General features: G+C 41.7%; 1 protein-coding gene and 1 long non-coding RNA gene across 2 annotated transcripts in view; both read left to right on the top strand.

Moving 5' to 3' along the window:
- The window catches only part of DMD (dystrophin), a 1,161,005-nt gene that overhangs the window by 51,825 nt on the left and 1,093,713 nt on the right, over positions 1-15,467 (top strand). The window lies entirely within an intron of this gene.
- Positions 5,127-6,238, top strand: LOC119709657. The gene is made up of 2 exons (XR_005259395.1): positions 5,127-5,516; positions 6,185-6,238. It is a non-coding gene; the product is annotated as an uncharacterized LOC119709657 (long non-coding RNA).

Below are 15,467 nucleotides of genomic sequence, written 5' to 3'. Positions count from 1 at the left end.
CTTGTCTAGAGTAACTCCCTAAGCTGCAGAAAAGTATATCTAGAGAGATATTAGGGAGTTCTAAGCTTAATAATGGAGCTGTGTGCATTGTGTTTTAAGGCTCACGAGCAGGTATTGTATTCAAAATAAGCAAGCATTGTTTTAACCAAAGGTACCTGTGCTTTATAGCGGTTAGATGGAACTACTGTCAATGTGCTTTTGCTTTGTGTGATTGGTCAAAAAACTTAATTTATAAGTTGTAACATTAGGTTCTTAATCTGCTGCCTGGGATGTGAGCTGCGGGCATCTTCCCATTGTCATAGCCATGTAATGAGAGTGATGCTGGAGAGTAAAACAGCTCAAGACACGTTCCACAGCAGTCCTGTCCTGCTTGAGATTTGTGTGTGGACCCTGGCCGGCGACAGAGCAGGATGGAGGCTGCTGGCTGGCAGCTCCTGGCACCTGGAGGAAGAGGCTCTAGGGAGGAGTTTGGTGCCAGCTGGCTTGGGGGCTGTTCTGAGAAAAGGATGTGAGAGGAAGTGGGTTTTTGGGGCAAGATGCTCACAGGGTAATTTTTTGGGGCTTACCATGGTTTGGGTGAGCACCTAAATATAGGAGCTCCCTCATCATGACCACCACTTTCAGAGCAGAGTTGCTTCTGCTTATTTCACTCAGTGAGCAAAGGTGATTGGGTTAGTAAAAAGAATTTTAGGATGTTCTCAGATGCAACTGATTCATCTTGGAGAAAAAGGAGGTGATGAGGTATCTTAGAATTAGTGCCCACCTCTGCTCTATTCTTTTGAGGGCTGTGTATGTTTGCCAAGATGTAGGGTAATGTTGAAAAGGAGAATTAATTAAACAAGCAAGATCCTTAATTGCAGAGGGCCTTTATGCTTCTGTCAGCATGTTTTTAACAGTGACTTGTGTCATCACACATATGTGGCTAGGGAAAATAGTGTTTCCTGCTTTTTCAGGCAAAATAAGGGCAGATAGTTCAATGTAATGTGATGGGCTGTTGATGCCCCTGTGACACCAGTGCTGACCATCAGTGGTACCACCGGAGGGATCCTGATGGCAGTCACTGCTCTGCTGCAGCCCCTGTCCCTGAGCACAAAGGTCACAAAGGTTTTTGCTTGCCTCTCACTTGCTGGGAAAGATCCATCAGTCATAAACTCATTGGCAGCCCAAAAGCCAGAAGAGGCCTGAGCCTATGGATTTTAGAGCTCTTTCTCTGCTCAGCTGTGGAGGGGAACACCAAATGCTGTCAGACCCTGCTGGGGGCACTGCTGACTTGAGGGATGTGTGCCTGCACTCCGGAGTGCTTACGTGTTCAGAGACTGTTCAGACATTCCTCCAGCAGCTCCTTTACAAGCTTCATCTCATGGAAAAGTAATCCCTTGTTGTAATGCACATAACAATAACAAGATATGGATCAGTGACAGATGGGTACTTTCATGGTTGGCATATGGTATGTTATGAGCCTGCTCCCATGATATTGAAGATGATCAGTCTTTCCGTTGAATTCACTGAGCTTTGGATCAGGCCCTGGGAAAAAATGAGTCTAATTCTAAAGACAGCTTGAAACTGAAAGGGGACAAAAATAAAATCACTTTAAATATTTTTTTTCCTCTGTAAAAGTCTGTGGCTTTTGGTTGAGTTGGAAAGACACACACATGGGATCTTACCAATTAAGTGGGAAGAAACTTCTTCATAGTTTATAGATCTTTAGCTTTAATAAGTGATGTTTGAGAGTTAGAAGCTGAGTGACTCTGCAGGCAGTGAGGCATAACAAAGCTGGAAATGTTGAAGTGACTGGAAAATATATTCATTATGGCAAACACCTTGCCTCTCAATACTTAAAATTCCCATCTGGCTCCATTTAAAATGTCCTCAGAGAATACAATTTAGCAAAATTTTCTTTGAGGAATATAGAAATGTTTTACTCAATTAATGCCTTCTTTTAACATTCTATTAAGAAGTATTTTTATGATTAACAGCACACTGTTTATCTGCATTAAAAAATGTGTTTAAAATTTTGATTAAGTTTTTTGACAGTCTTGTGACACGGAGTTTGAGGGATTTCTTGTAGAAAACTTGATTTGAATTTGTTTCTCACTGCCTGCATCAAATGCATAGGATTCACCATAAGCAGCTAACAACAAAAATGTCTTATTGACAAAGACAACTGTGTGGTATTTAATGGATCATATAATTAATAATTTACAATAAATGGAAGACTGCTCCCTAATAAGATCACCAAAAAAAAAAAAAAGATTTGTAGGGAATGTAGTTTTGATATTGAGTAACCCACAGTCTTTTTTCATTATGTTGCTGTTGAGAGATGATGCCAAACCTACTGAATCATTTCTTTGTTGCTGCCCTCCGTCAGGGTAGTAACAGAACCTGTGGTCATCTACAGAGGTGGCTTTGGTTATAGACTAGCAGGTTGGAAGGGACCTTAAGGATGATCTGGTCCAAATTTTCTTGGTAAAATACAGTTTAGACAAGAGGGGTCAACATCCAGATGTGACAGGTTGCCGGTTGGAGAAGGAGCTGTTTGTCACCACCTTCTGGGTGTGACCAGCGAGTCAGTTTCCCACCCACCACGTGGAGGACTTGTCCAAGCCATAACACATCAGCTTTTTTAGGAAGGGACTACTGTGGGAAACAGCATCAGAAGCTCTGGGGAAATCCAGGCAGACCATGTCCATGTCTCACCCCACATCCACTGAGCAGGTTGCTTTGGTCCATGAGGTGATCAGTTTGTCGAGCACAGTTTGCCCTTGGTGAATCCGTGTTGTCTTGAACAGTAATGTGCTTCTTGTGACTGGTGACAGCCCCCAAGAGGGATTCGTTCCATGACTTTCCCAGGGACTGAAAGAAGACTGATGGGCCTCTAATTGCCTAGATCCTCTCATCTCTGCATGTGCTGGTGGATGACTTTGTAGTTCCCAGTGGATATCTGTCTGCTTTTCCATGTCTGGAACAATTCTCCTTTGGTTTTGAGTTCACACTGAAGCCAAGGGGGTGCTCCGCTTACTTCTCTTACATTTAAAGGGGATGAGCTCTTTTAGTGCTTCCACAGGAGAATTCCTGAAAAATTCCCAGCACCTTTATCCTCCATGAAGGATCCCACAGAGTCGCTCCCAATGAAGTTTTGAGCAATCTGCAATATTAAGCTTTTCCTTGGAGATGACCCCTCTGATCTTGACCCAGAGGTGTTAGTAAGGGCTCCCACAGTTGCTGTAGTTGGCTTTTCTACACTGAAGGTTCTCCTGAGCTCAGGATGCAACGACTCATCTTCTTCCTTGCCTTTCTTTATGAAACAACCCAGAACCACCCCTCCTGGTCCCCCATGCTTGTGATACACGGGCCCCTGTCTTATTTACAGATGATAATGTTAGAGCAGTAGCTTAATGAACTGTACTCTTTGGAAATAAAAATAGCACCAAGATGTGGTTACTAATGGAAAAAACCATGAATTTTGCTTATATGTGGAGAAAGTTTTAATTTTTCTTTCCTCCTGGATTGTTTTGTTTCAGTTCTGGGTATGGTATTTGGGGAAATACCAGTTGTTTTTTTCCTGGTACGCACTAATTTCTATTTAATGGGTTATTTTATTCTATATTGCTTTTTTTGATATAAGCAAAAGAACTTAGCTGAACTCTATGCTAGGAAAATTTGTTGTGTTCTTCAAAATGTCCTATTTTGAATGAAAATTACATATATTTTATCAAAACATGCAGAGATTACTTGATTTAAATGCTGATTGAGAAATTTCAAGTCTCTTCTGAATGAGCACAGCAAGGTGCTGGTAGAGCAGTGTATTCCAAATAGCTTGACTGTGGTTTCTTCCTCTTCACAGTTGTTGTTCAAAACACATAAAGAGTTTGGAAGCACTGTAGTGAGAGGTTTCATGTTGCTGGTTGTAGAAATTCCTCCAGAAGGAATTGGTGATAGTCTTCTCTGGGATGGTCATGAACTGTAAGGATGTGATCAACCCTGGCTGGCTGTCCCCTAGGTTGGCTCCTTTTGTTTTGCCTTACCATTCCCACAGTATGTTTTGTGGCACCAATTCCAAAATAATCCAGAAATGAAAGGTAGTTGAATACAAACAGTGGCAGACTAGAAATGCATGATCTCTGCTTGTTTCTGAAACCTGCTGGCCTCATTCCTCAGCTGTTCATCACCTCTCCCAGCAAAGTAAAGAGCATAACGTTTGTATTGCTCTCACTGGAGCTGGAAATAAACTGTTCCCTTGATCGTCTCTACTACATGGTTGTAACCAGTTGTGTTTTTCCTACTCTTTTAAACATGTAGATGAACAAACTTGAAGCTTTCAAACACCCACAGCTGCTGAAAGCCGTGAGGTTCTGTAACTCTGAAGGGTAATGACTGGCTTCAGTCTTCGCAGTGTAGTTTTCAAAAATTACACTCAGAGTAGGAAAAATCTGGAATTTCTAACAGGTTTTAGGGGAAAACGCAGAGAAGAGAAGCTGTAATCTCCAGCCTTGTGGATAATGCTGGGAAGTTGGACACAGCGGTTTCTAGTTTGGTCTTTCCCTGCTTTGTTGTGTGCCCTTGGGGAAGCTGCTGGACATGTGTGCTTGCTTTCTGTAGTGCAGAGATAGCGCCGAGTTCCCCCTCCCTGGAGAGTGCTGGTGTAACAGGCACCATGTCCACAGGACTCTGCACACGTCCAGTCCTGCAACTGTTTTCTTCTTTCTCTTTTTTCTTTTCATTCATTCACAGCAGGTCTTGCTTGCAGAGCTGTGTAATAAACTGAGCCGCAATAAAAATTTAATGAGAAATCAAATTAGGCTTATAGATATTGTTACCTTTGTTTACTGTACTCCATTGGCGCAGGCTCAAAAAAACCCCCAAAATGTATTATTTTACCAGAGGAAAAACAAAAGGTGGAAGTGTTTTTAAAAAACAGATGAGGTTTTTTAGGTTCTTTTTTCCCCGGATAGTTATTTTTAAAAATATATGTATTTGAATTTAGTACAGGAATAAAAAAAAAAAAAGACTGTCTGAAATTGCAAATTAAAATTACTACCTGTTTTCTTGTTTTTTTTTTTCCTAGTCTGAAATTGGCTTTTCAAATATCTTTAATCAGTTTTTGGCTACTTATTGCTTACCTGGTCGTTCTATTGCCCTTTTAAAGTCTGTAATTATTCTGTGTATTTGTTTTTCTGTAATGGATTAATGCACCTGTATGTCTTTGAGGCTCTCTAAGATGTACATTTCTGCTCTGAGTCCATTTATGTCATCTGCTCTCTGTGGTTAGACAGTTTGGCCAGGGTAGTTTCAGCACGCAAGCGGTAAAAATAATTAAAACTAATTTCTTTGCAGGAGAAGCTTTTGATTACTCCCAAGTTTTCGGTGGAATTGTGCCGTGGGATTCCAGACGCCACCTGTCGGGGCTGCTGAAGGCTGCGAGCAGCCGTGGGGAGGGCAGGTGTTACCAATAACAACGCAAGAAAGTTTAATACCACGGAGAGTACCATGGAGCATAAAGAATCGGTTTTCTCCGGGTCAGCGGTTTATGCCAAATAACTTGATTTGTTTCAGTCTTTTGACTTAAAGCTTAAAGTGTTCCGGTCTCCTCCAAAGATGTGGAGTAGTTTGAAAAGTGATTGATGTAGGGCCGGAGTTTCTGCTTGCTGAGGCTCGGTTTGCCATGGCTTTGGGGCTCTGACTGCGCGGTGTGTTCTCTGTAGCTGGGCAGTGTCTGTCCCAGGGAGCCAGCTCCCAGCTCCAGGGGCTGCGTTGCCGGGAAGGAGCTGAGCTCCGGCTCTGAGCGAGGCCACCGCTTCCGGAGCGGCTCCTTCTGCTCCTGCTCTTTCACCCAGCAGTGCCTCCCAGAGCTCCAGCATCTCCTCTCTTTTGGTTACTATAACACCTTCATTCTGGCATTTCTATTTTTCCTTTAAATTAACAGGGAAAAATATGTTGGGGGGGGGGGGGGGGTGTAGTTTTGGTTGGCTGGTTGGTTTTGTTTCGGTGGTTTTTGGGTTGTTTTTTGGGGAGAGGAAATGTTCATTAGCTTGTTCAGGCTTGAGAAGTGGTGTCCTTCTGGACTAAACCACCGTATAATTTTTAACTTATTTTTTCCTGATAGCAAGGATGAGTGATAAGCTTATAAACTCAATTATAATGCCTTGAATTTTTAATTTACATTGTTGTTTTACCTTATCTGTAGGCTGATCTCATAACTCCTTTATAAACAGCTGAAGATAATAACTTTCCTAAGGGGGAAAAAAAAAACCTAAGGTACAAGAACTTTTAATTATTTTTTTTTTATTATGTATGAAGAAAAAGAAATGACTATTAAATAACATTATTTGGTTTTTTCCTGGTGTCATATGAGCCCCTTCAGGTACAATAATCTATCCATTGAATACCATTTTGGTTTGAATATAATTTGTTGTATTATGGCTAAGGGAAAAGAAAAGCTACATTTCATTCTGTCTTTTTTCTGGCACAAGTAATCTGAATATGTGGACCTTTCACTTACTCTGCTGTGGATAAGAATGCATTTTAATTTTTATTAGAAAGTGGCATTGGAAATGCTACTGAGATGAAATATCAAAAACTTTTGTTAAAATATTTTAAAACATTAGTCTCTGTGAAGACTTGCTGCTAATTTTAGTAGTCCAAACTTATTTTCTACATGACTGAATCCAGAGATTAAGTTTCAGTCAATTACTTGAAAATAAGATTGGGTCTGAAGAACAGGCAGAGTTTTAGAGACAAGATTTCACCTTTATCAAGCTAAGCACCTCAGTAGTACACATTGTGACTTGAAGTAGAATAATTTTGAATGTGCAGAGTTTCCCAATGGGTTTTTTGTACTTGACTCTTTTATTACATCCTCAAAGAGAGAGCAGAGAGAATAACACGTCCTCTCTTTGATCCATTCTGGTTCTGTGGTAAAAGGCATTTTTTAAACTGCAGGATGCATTTGTACTTTCTACAGTTTTCCTTGTAGTTTTGATTGTACTTTGAGTTTTTTTTACTCTGGATGCAAACAATACCTGTTTGACCCAAGAGTTCTCCTAGACTGCCATGATTTCTGCAGGCTTGTTCCTGCAGAAAGCTAACCAGACTAGCTTGTTTTGGGAACAAAAGAATAAAAATCCCACCTGCCATTGTTAGGCATCCATGTGCTTTGCTGCTTATTCAGCCTGTGTGGAGACCTTAGTTTGCACAGAAACAAAATCACTTTTTTGTTGTTTATTATTTTGTTCTTTTGTTTTGTGGTTGGTTGGTTGTTCATTTGTTTTGTTTTGCTTTTAATCCACATCCTGTTGATTATGTTCCAGGTCAGAAATACTGTGATTATGTCAATTGATTTACTAAGAAAAGGGGAAAAAAAAAAATGTTAGCTGGGTTGTGGGCAATTTTTCCTGTACCCATACACGTATTCCCAAACTAGCACCATGGGAATATCTTGATTTCTACTTTCTTAACATTTCTCCTGTGGTGATATGTATTCTAATCCTTGTTTTCTGAATGGAGCTGCTGAGCTGCTGTTAGTCCTGGGCTGACCTGGCGGATTTATATCCGGCCTTTGCCCAGGTCTGGACTGCTATGTTCACACTGTAAAATGTAATTTTAGAAACCGTGATGAAAAGTATCATAGGTAGACACTCCACTTTTTTCAAAGCCTTGGTGTTTCTTTATTGTAAACACAAGAAAAGTAACTTCTGTGTTTGATGGTTTATTTTGCAAGGCAGGAGTTTAAATTCCCCTTGGTACTCATGGTCAGTGTGAGGCAAATCCGTTTTAATAATGAAACATATCTCGCTGACTCTGACCGAGATCTTTCAAAAAATCAGAAGGTTGTATTTATAAGAATAAGGAGGAATGAATCCTCTACCCCTCTCCTCTCAGTCCACAAGTGATTGTCATAGAAGAGGCTTAAGGTGAGCCAGAAAATTTGGAAATATTTTTCTAAAAAGAAATCTTCATTTTGTGATTTATGGTTGTGGCCTTAAACTAAAGGTTATCCTGTTCCATGGCAAGTTTTCATTTTATTTGGTTTGTGTGAATAATGTGAGTCACTACCTGTTTCTGAACACTTCTGTCTGATTTATCACGGGTGACACAGATGTGTGTGTCAGCCCTGCTTTCACAGAGCCTGCCCAATTTCCTTCGGTGCTCGTAGGTGTTTATCATTGCCGTGCTTCTGCAAGTCAAGAAAGGCAGGAGATGTTTTTGGGGTGGTTTCTGGACCGGGCTGGAGTCAAAGCCCAGAGGATGGAGCAGCCTGCCTCTGCAGGATGGGCAGGGGGATGGTGGTGCCTGCCAGCTCCGCAGCAGTGGCAGGAGACCCTGCCCCAGGTTCAGTGCCCCGAGTGGCCTGAACAAAGGGAGCCGCTCCACGTGGCACACCCAGGGCTGGCGTGGCGCTGGAAATACCCAGAACCAGCAGATGTGGCTTCTCTTCTTGAAGGAGGGATGGAAAGCTGGAAAGTGGTACAACCTTTGACCTTTTGCAGTCATCTCAACAGCATTCTGAAACAAGTGCTGATGGGAAGAGAAAATGCAAGCAGATAAACAGAGAATGAATTGATGGGTAAAAAAAGTTTTCCAAAGGCAGCTCATATCAAAATTAGCATGATGTCTTGAGCTGAGGATTTCCAGCAGATTGTGGGGGGAGCCTGAGAGGAGAGACAGGCTCTTAGGGAGGACTAGCTGAGGGACAGCTCTTGGGTTTTATTTGTTTGCTTGTTATATTTTGGTCAAGCAACTTTCCTTAGTAGGTAAATTCTGCCACAGTTTGATGGTGTGTAAAGCTAGGGAGGCACTGTTGGTGGGGGAAGGAATTAATTAAATTATTATTATTAAGAACTTGGCTTCCAGGGGAGCCTGGGGAGCAGAACCAGGAGGACGTTGACACTGGAGAAGCACGTGTAAGATGGTGTAGTTTGAAAAATGACAAATAAGATGCAGAGATATTTAATATTGTCAGCTCAGTCATTGTCCAAATGTAGCTGCGTGTCTGATGTCCTGACAGGAGAGCTTCTGTGTGAGACGATAAATGTGGTTTTGGGAGAGAAGGACTTCTGCAGACTTCCCTGGTCTGTCCCAGAAAGGGGAAGGAACATGTGCTTTTTGGGACAAACATTCCCTGCAGCTGGAATTGCTGGCTTCCCTCATGCCCTCACCCCCCCCCCAAAGTCTGCAATAGATTATTTTGGAAAGGCTGCAGTTTTTCTTAGCCCGTCAGGGCACAAGCCCTTCCACAGGAGTTTATGTACGTGCAGAAGGAAAAATGACAACCCAAAGTATGAAGAGTGAACACCTGCAGGGCATGGCTGTAGTCTATGTAAGCAAGCAGGAAAGAAACGTCTTGGCTTCTTATTTGTCATCTTTTTGTGGAATAGGCCAGTTTAGCAGTATGGCAATTCAAACTGAGCATAGCCAACAGTCATTTTCTGAACAAGGATTTTCCTTTTGCTTCAAATTCAGCCTTTTGTGAGAGTATTTGGATGCAACAGTGATAAAAAAGAATTACCATGCAAATGGGAAATTAAAATAAGAATTAGCTACACCTATATTTTAATACCTGTTACTTCAAATAGCACCTTTCAGCTTCCATGAGTTATATAAACATTAACATGTATTCATTGTGCCCTAGAGAGATAAGTGTTATTAGCTTGATAAACAATAATATTAAGTAAATTATTTCTTATTTTCTCTGCTTGCTGTTTTCATTATTATTTTGCATGTTTGAAAATTATTTCCGTTATGCAGCTTTGATTTCCACATTAAAAAAATATATAAAACCCTGAAACAAATTTATTATTAATTAGGCATGCTTTATTTTATTTAATCCTCTTTCTGTTTGAATGGAATGTTTTCATTCTTTCTGATACATTAGGTAAAGTGTATTGATTTCTGAGGTTCCCAGTCTAATGGCCAATAACAACTGAAAGGTAGTAAATTTCAAACTTCAAATTGAAGTTTGAAAAGAAAAAACCCAACCCATTCCATGTTTTGAGAGCTGTCTCTGAAATAAAGAAAATAAATGGATTGTGTATATATATATATATATATAATTAAATATGAATGTATGCATATATAATGAATACTCTTTTATGAAGCTGTAACTTCTCATTAAATTACAGAAAATACAGGAAAAAATAATTTTTCTTCTGGTTTTGAGTTTAGATTTTTCCGTTGTCTTGGTGAGTCTCACGTCCATCTTCTTCTTCCCTTTTGTTCACTGTGGAGTTCATTTTGCCAGCCTTAGTCCTGGGTTACAGTGGGGAAAGGCAGCCTCCAGGAAATACCAGTTTGTGCCTCACCATCAGTGAGGCTGCTTCATTGATTGACATCGTGGACCTCCTAATGAACAAGTTCTGGCAGAAAAAAGCTTCTCCTCACATCTTTCTGCTGTTTCTAAGTGTAGGGTGTGACTGATATTTACCTGTCAGAGAGCTGGGTGGTGGATGGCTGGATATACAGCACCAGGCAGGATTTATGGCAGTGCTCCTCGTGGCCATGTATTTACAGTTGTCTCTCAAAATAACTGACTGTGTAGACAGTTCTATAGACATGGTTAAAAGAAATCATCTTAGTCCAGGAGCCTGCTGTAAATTCACTGTAAGTCTATAGGCTTCCTTGTTTTCAGATGGCTGTTTCTGAAATGCCTGGCTGCTGCTACAATTGCCTGAGCCTCTCAAGGTAGCTGAATATGAACATTACCCACCCAACAACGTCCTGGACCTGTGCTTTTCTGCCCTTCACTCTTTTACATAAGTGATTCTGTGGGTTGTATAACTAAGCAGATTTTTTTCTTCCCTGCCTATACTCAGACCTCCATTCCAAGCTATGCCATCTTGCCACCATGGTTAAAGTACTAATCCTCTTTGTGCCTTCCCTGATCACATTTCTGTAATCTGGACGACCGTGGCCGTAATCTGTCGGGCAGATTGCAGGAAGTCCCTGATGCTCAAAGATTTCCACGCTGACTGCAGACTTCCTGGCAGCCACTGCCTCCTGATGATGTGTGGCTTTCCAGCTGTGCCCTTGCTAGCAGTGATGGCTCCTGGGTGTGCGACCCTGGGCAGTAACTTCTCAGAGTTTGTGAAAGGCATGAAATACAAATTTCTTCTGCAGCATTCCGGCCTGAGTGATACTGTGTGTTTTATCTTTATTGTATTGGGGGACTGCTGGGTTTTATCTTCTCAGTAGGAGCCCAAAAAACAATATTCTCCCATTTATTGATGTGCTGCTACCATGAAAAGTAGTTAAATTGGTTAAACAGTTTTAATCACCAGATAAGAAAATCCTGGACCTTGAGGAAAAGAATGTGTAGCAGAGAAAATGTGTAGCGAGCTGCTATTGGGATACTGAGAGATAGAACAATTCAGGATTAGAGAGATAATGTTTACGATGAAAAATAATAGAATTAGGAGTAAGCATAAAGGTTTTTAATTTTAGCAGGAAAGGCACCTGCAGTCACTTCTGTTAATGGACTGCTGAAGCCAACACTTTCTTTGGGGAGGTATGGAGAAAACAATTATTTCTCTTTCTAAAAGCTTCTTACAGATTGCTTATAAGGCTTGGGGGATTTTAACAATAGATTTCCCATTAAAATGTGCAGACTGTCTTCTTCCCTGGCCATGACAGGAGATGTTAGGCAGTGCCTACCTGAGCACAAAGGGCAGCCCAGCAGGAGCAGATCTGTGGGTCGAGACCTTGAGATGCCTTCTGTCTGTGCCATGGGTCACCACGTCAAGAGGTTTCTCTTGGACTAGCTCTAGGCTGCACTGCACACACCTAATATGAATAGAGGGCGTTTGAAGATGCCCTATCCAATTTTGTCCAGTTGAGTCAAGTTCACTTTGTCCAAGTGTTCTGTGCTTTGTGGACCAAACCATGGGGAGGTCAGACATGGGAGCCACTTGCTCCCATTGTGTGCTGTTGAGAGGGATGGTTGACAAATGCTCTCATTCTTGCCCCTTCTCCCCAAGAGTCCTACAAGCGTTTATTGTTATATTTTTACTCCATTACAGTGTCATGTCTGAGTGCAGCTTTGTATTTTCATGTTATCTGGGAGATTGGCTTACACTGAAAATTTTGTGTGTTGTTTTCTATGCAAAATTTATGCTGATAAGCTCTTTAGCAGAGGGTTATTTCTGCTGCTCTTTTCTTCATGTAACTTGTGTATTTCTTGAATAACCAGTGCTAAATATGAAAAGAAGCATTATGGTATATCATTGTATGTTCAACCTACTTTGATACATTTAATTTATAAAATACAAAATTGTTACTTTAGTCCAGATGGATCATTTTTAAAGATCCTGATTTTACATCCACGGGCATCAAAAGGAAAACAATACCACTGAGACTTTAAAGCTATGCAGAGGCAGTTAAAGAAATCAATGAGCAGTAGAGTCTAGATGCTGTTGCAGATTCCACTCAGCAGTGAAGTGCCTCTTTAAGGTGCCAGAAATATTTTGCTCAATCAAAAGTTCCTGATCCATAAGCACACTTGGCCAAAATTTACCAAGGAACTTGGGAAGATACCCAGTGGGATTTGCAAATGTGTACTGAGTGATCAGCCTCAAAGCATTCACTTTCAAGTGGAAGCTAATGGTCAGGCCTCTGAAGTATTAAATATTCTTTAATGTTTCTGCTGTTTTGTATAGCATCAGTTTTCTTGGCTTTTAGCAAAAAGCACATCTGCACCTTTCACCTCATGCATTTGTGGAACTCTTAAAATGAGAATTATCATCATACCCTTGATCCTGCTGTTGTACTTTCTAATTGACTACTGAGTGCAGCCCTATGCAATAATAGATATGTGCACGTAAGAATATCCCTGTCTGAAAACCTGGACATGTATCTGGTCTCCTGCTCAAACAGAACTGTATCATTTTTCACTACTGTTATTGAAACTAGCAGGTGCTGGAATCCATTGCTGGGGAAAGGGTGCTCGTGCAGGCACAGAAAGGATTGGCTAAAGTCCCATCCAGCCTGCACTGTGGTCAGGTTATTTTTTAGCCATATTTTCTGTTTACTGTCTCATTTTCCTCGCCTACTTCTTCCTGGACCCTGTGGAAATGGAGGATCAGAGTGCCATGGTTCCTCATTGTAGCCGTGATGTCCTGGACAGCAGAGAGGAGGGGGCTGAGTCTCACCTGGGGCAGCAGCTGGGTGCCAGGGGCCACTCTGGGTGCTCAGGACCCTCGAGGTTCTTCAAACACCGTGGTTTTCTTTAGGGGACCAAGGCTATGACAGACAGGAGCTGGGAGGTGCTTGGGTGTCGGAACCCAGGACATCCCTCTGGGTGCCCTGGATGGCCAGAGCCGCTGGCAGGGGGCTCTGAGACCCTGGCAGCAGCCAAAGACACACGTGGGGTTTGGATCTGAGCCCATGGAGCAAATCACCAACTCTGTATGGAGAATTACAAGCCACACACACAAGTTTAGATAGCATAGTAGAGATAGTCACACAGTGAAAGGAAGGGGTTTTGAGTGCTGTACAGGGGGGTTTTCAGCCTTGTACACTGGGGGCCAAGTTTTGTACATGGGGGTCAGGGGTTCTAAGATGGAGGGATTTGGGTGTGCCCTGTCCTCTTTCTTTCTCCTTCCCAGCCTCCATGTCTTTGGTGATGTTGGCACTCACAGATTGGTCTAGAGTAGAAAGTCACCATTCAATATAGACAGTAGGCATTGGGGAAAAGTATAAACATGTAACACGTAATGTGTGATATAAAAGATGGCAGCAGCCCCTGGGAGGGCAGTGTGCCTTTGTCTGAGCTGCTGAACGGGCCACAGCAGCTCAGGAGAAGAATCTTTTAGATAACCAACAATAAACAACCTTGAGACCAGACAACAGAGGACTGCTGAGTCTTTCTTTGAAGGCACGGGTTGGAGGAGGGACTTTTCCATCTTTTGGGGTCACCCCAATCCGGGGGTGAAACCCCATACTTGGGGTTTGTTTTTCTTCCTCCCAGTACACAGATGGGCCGTGGTGGAAGTGGAACATGCTCAGTTTAGCCCTTTCCAAGCTGAGGTGCAGTGTTAGTGTCCTTATGGGAAATCACAAAGAAATGGATTTATAAACCATCCGGTTTCGATGGAAATGGTTTGGAGAGCACTAAATGCCATTTCAAAGCAGGAATGAACCTTTGAACCTTTTACTAATTGTCTTAAGTAACGTATTTCTCTTGATACTTATCTGCCAGATAATCTCTGACTTTTTTTTTTTTTTAAGTCAATTAATTAGTCTATTATTTATAATGGTTAATTTTCTTTGTGTAGTGTTTTGGAGGAGAAATACCAGGCTAAATGAACAATTGATTTAAAGACTTAAGCTATCAAGAAAAATAGAAAATCTATTGCTGCTTTCTTTATGTTGGTTTCTTGATACATTCTAGAAGGGTCATTGACTTTAGCTGTAAATTTTTGTTCTCCAGAATTGTGTTTCTGCTGATACAGTTTCTCCGGGCTGAATTTTAGTTTTCAGCTAGGTTTTCCTTTTAATAGTAGCACATGTATAAGGTTAGGTGGAGGTGGTTAGATCAAAAATTTGCATTTAAACTGGTGCACTTTATTTCATTCACCAGAGGACTTTTATATGGCCTTATTTTCTGAGAAGATAACTTTAATCTGTATATGTGTCTAAAATTAGACTAAAAGGTCCCCAGTTAAAGACAACCCTGCATTACCTATTTTATAGAAAAATACAGACTTTGTAATGTGTAACACAAATGAAATATTGAATGTAACCATGCCAGTGTTCCCACTACATAGCCACTTTGCCTGTTGGTGCCATGACACATATGAAACATCTTTTGAATCATCTTGCTGCGCACTCATTACCAGCCTAAGTTACTGAAAGGGAATAGGCCCATTTTAAATGCTGATAAAAGTTTTAGAGAGCGTGCCCTAAATTGCTAAGGGGTCGAAATGAAAAGCACCAAGTGTTTCTGCTGCATCTCGTGGAAACCTAATTCCATGCCTCCAGCCTTCCGTGTCCTCACCTGTCATCCCTCGGTTCCAAGTCACGGCGTTCAGCTTTCTCCATCCGTGCCCCTGCTGGCTCTTGGGCAGGTGCTCCCTTCCCTGTGCCCTGCCCAGTGGGGTGCACAGGTGCCCCCCTAGAGCAGCAAGTGCCCCTGAGCCCAGAGGATCACAGGAGCTGCCCTCTAGGGTCTCCTGTAGGAGAGGAAGCCTCCTGAGGACCAATGATGTGTCTGGCAGGCGCTGTGTGCTCCCCTGGTGCCTCTTGCTGCATGCCCTGCAATGCCTGATGTGCAGGAGCACGCAGGAGGGGCTTGAATTGGGTCCACCCCAAAATACTTTAAAATGGAAAGAATCTAAGCAGCCTTTTGGTATTGTAGTGAATAAGGCTATTTGGGTGTAGAAATGTTATGAAAATATAAATTTTGTTCATTTAATTATAAGAACAAGAGATTTTCTCAACGTAGTATTTCTTGAAGTCTGAAGAAAATTCTCCCTTCC

The sequence above is a fragment of the Motacilla alba genome, chromosome 1 (genome assembly GCF_015832195.1).
Source record: "Motacilla alba alba isolate MOTALB_02 chromosome 1, Motacilla_alba_V1.0_pri, whole genome shotgun sequence".
Taxonomy (NCBI): Eukaryota; Metazoa; Chordata; class Aves; order Passeriformes; family Motacillidae; genus Motacilla; species Motacilla alba.
The sequence above is the reverse complement of the archived record's forward strand: the minus strand, read 5'-3'. Positions and strand labels throughout refer to the sequence as shown.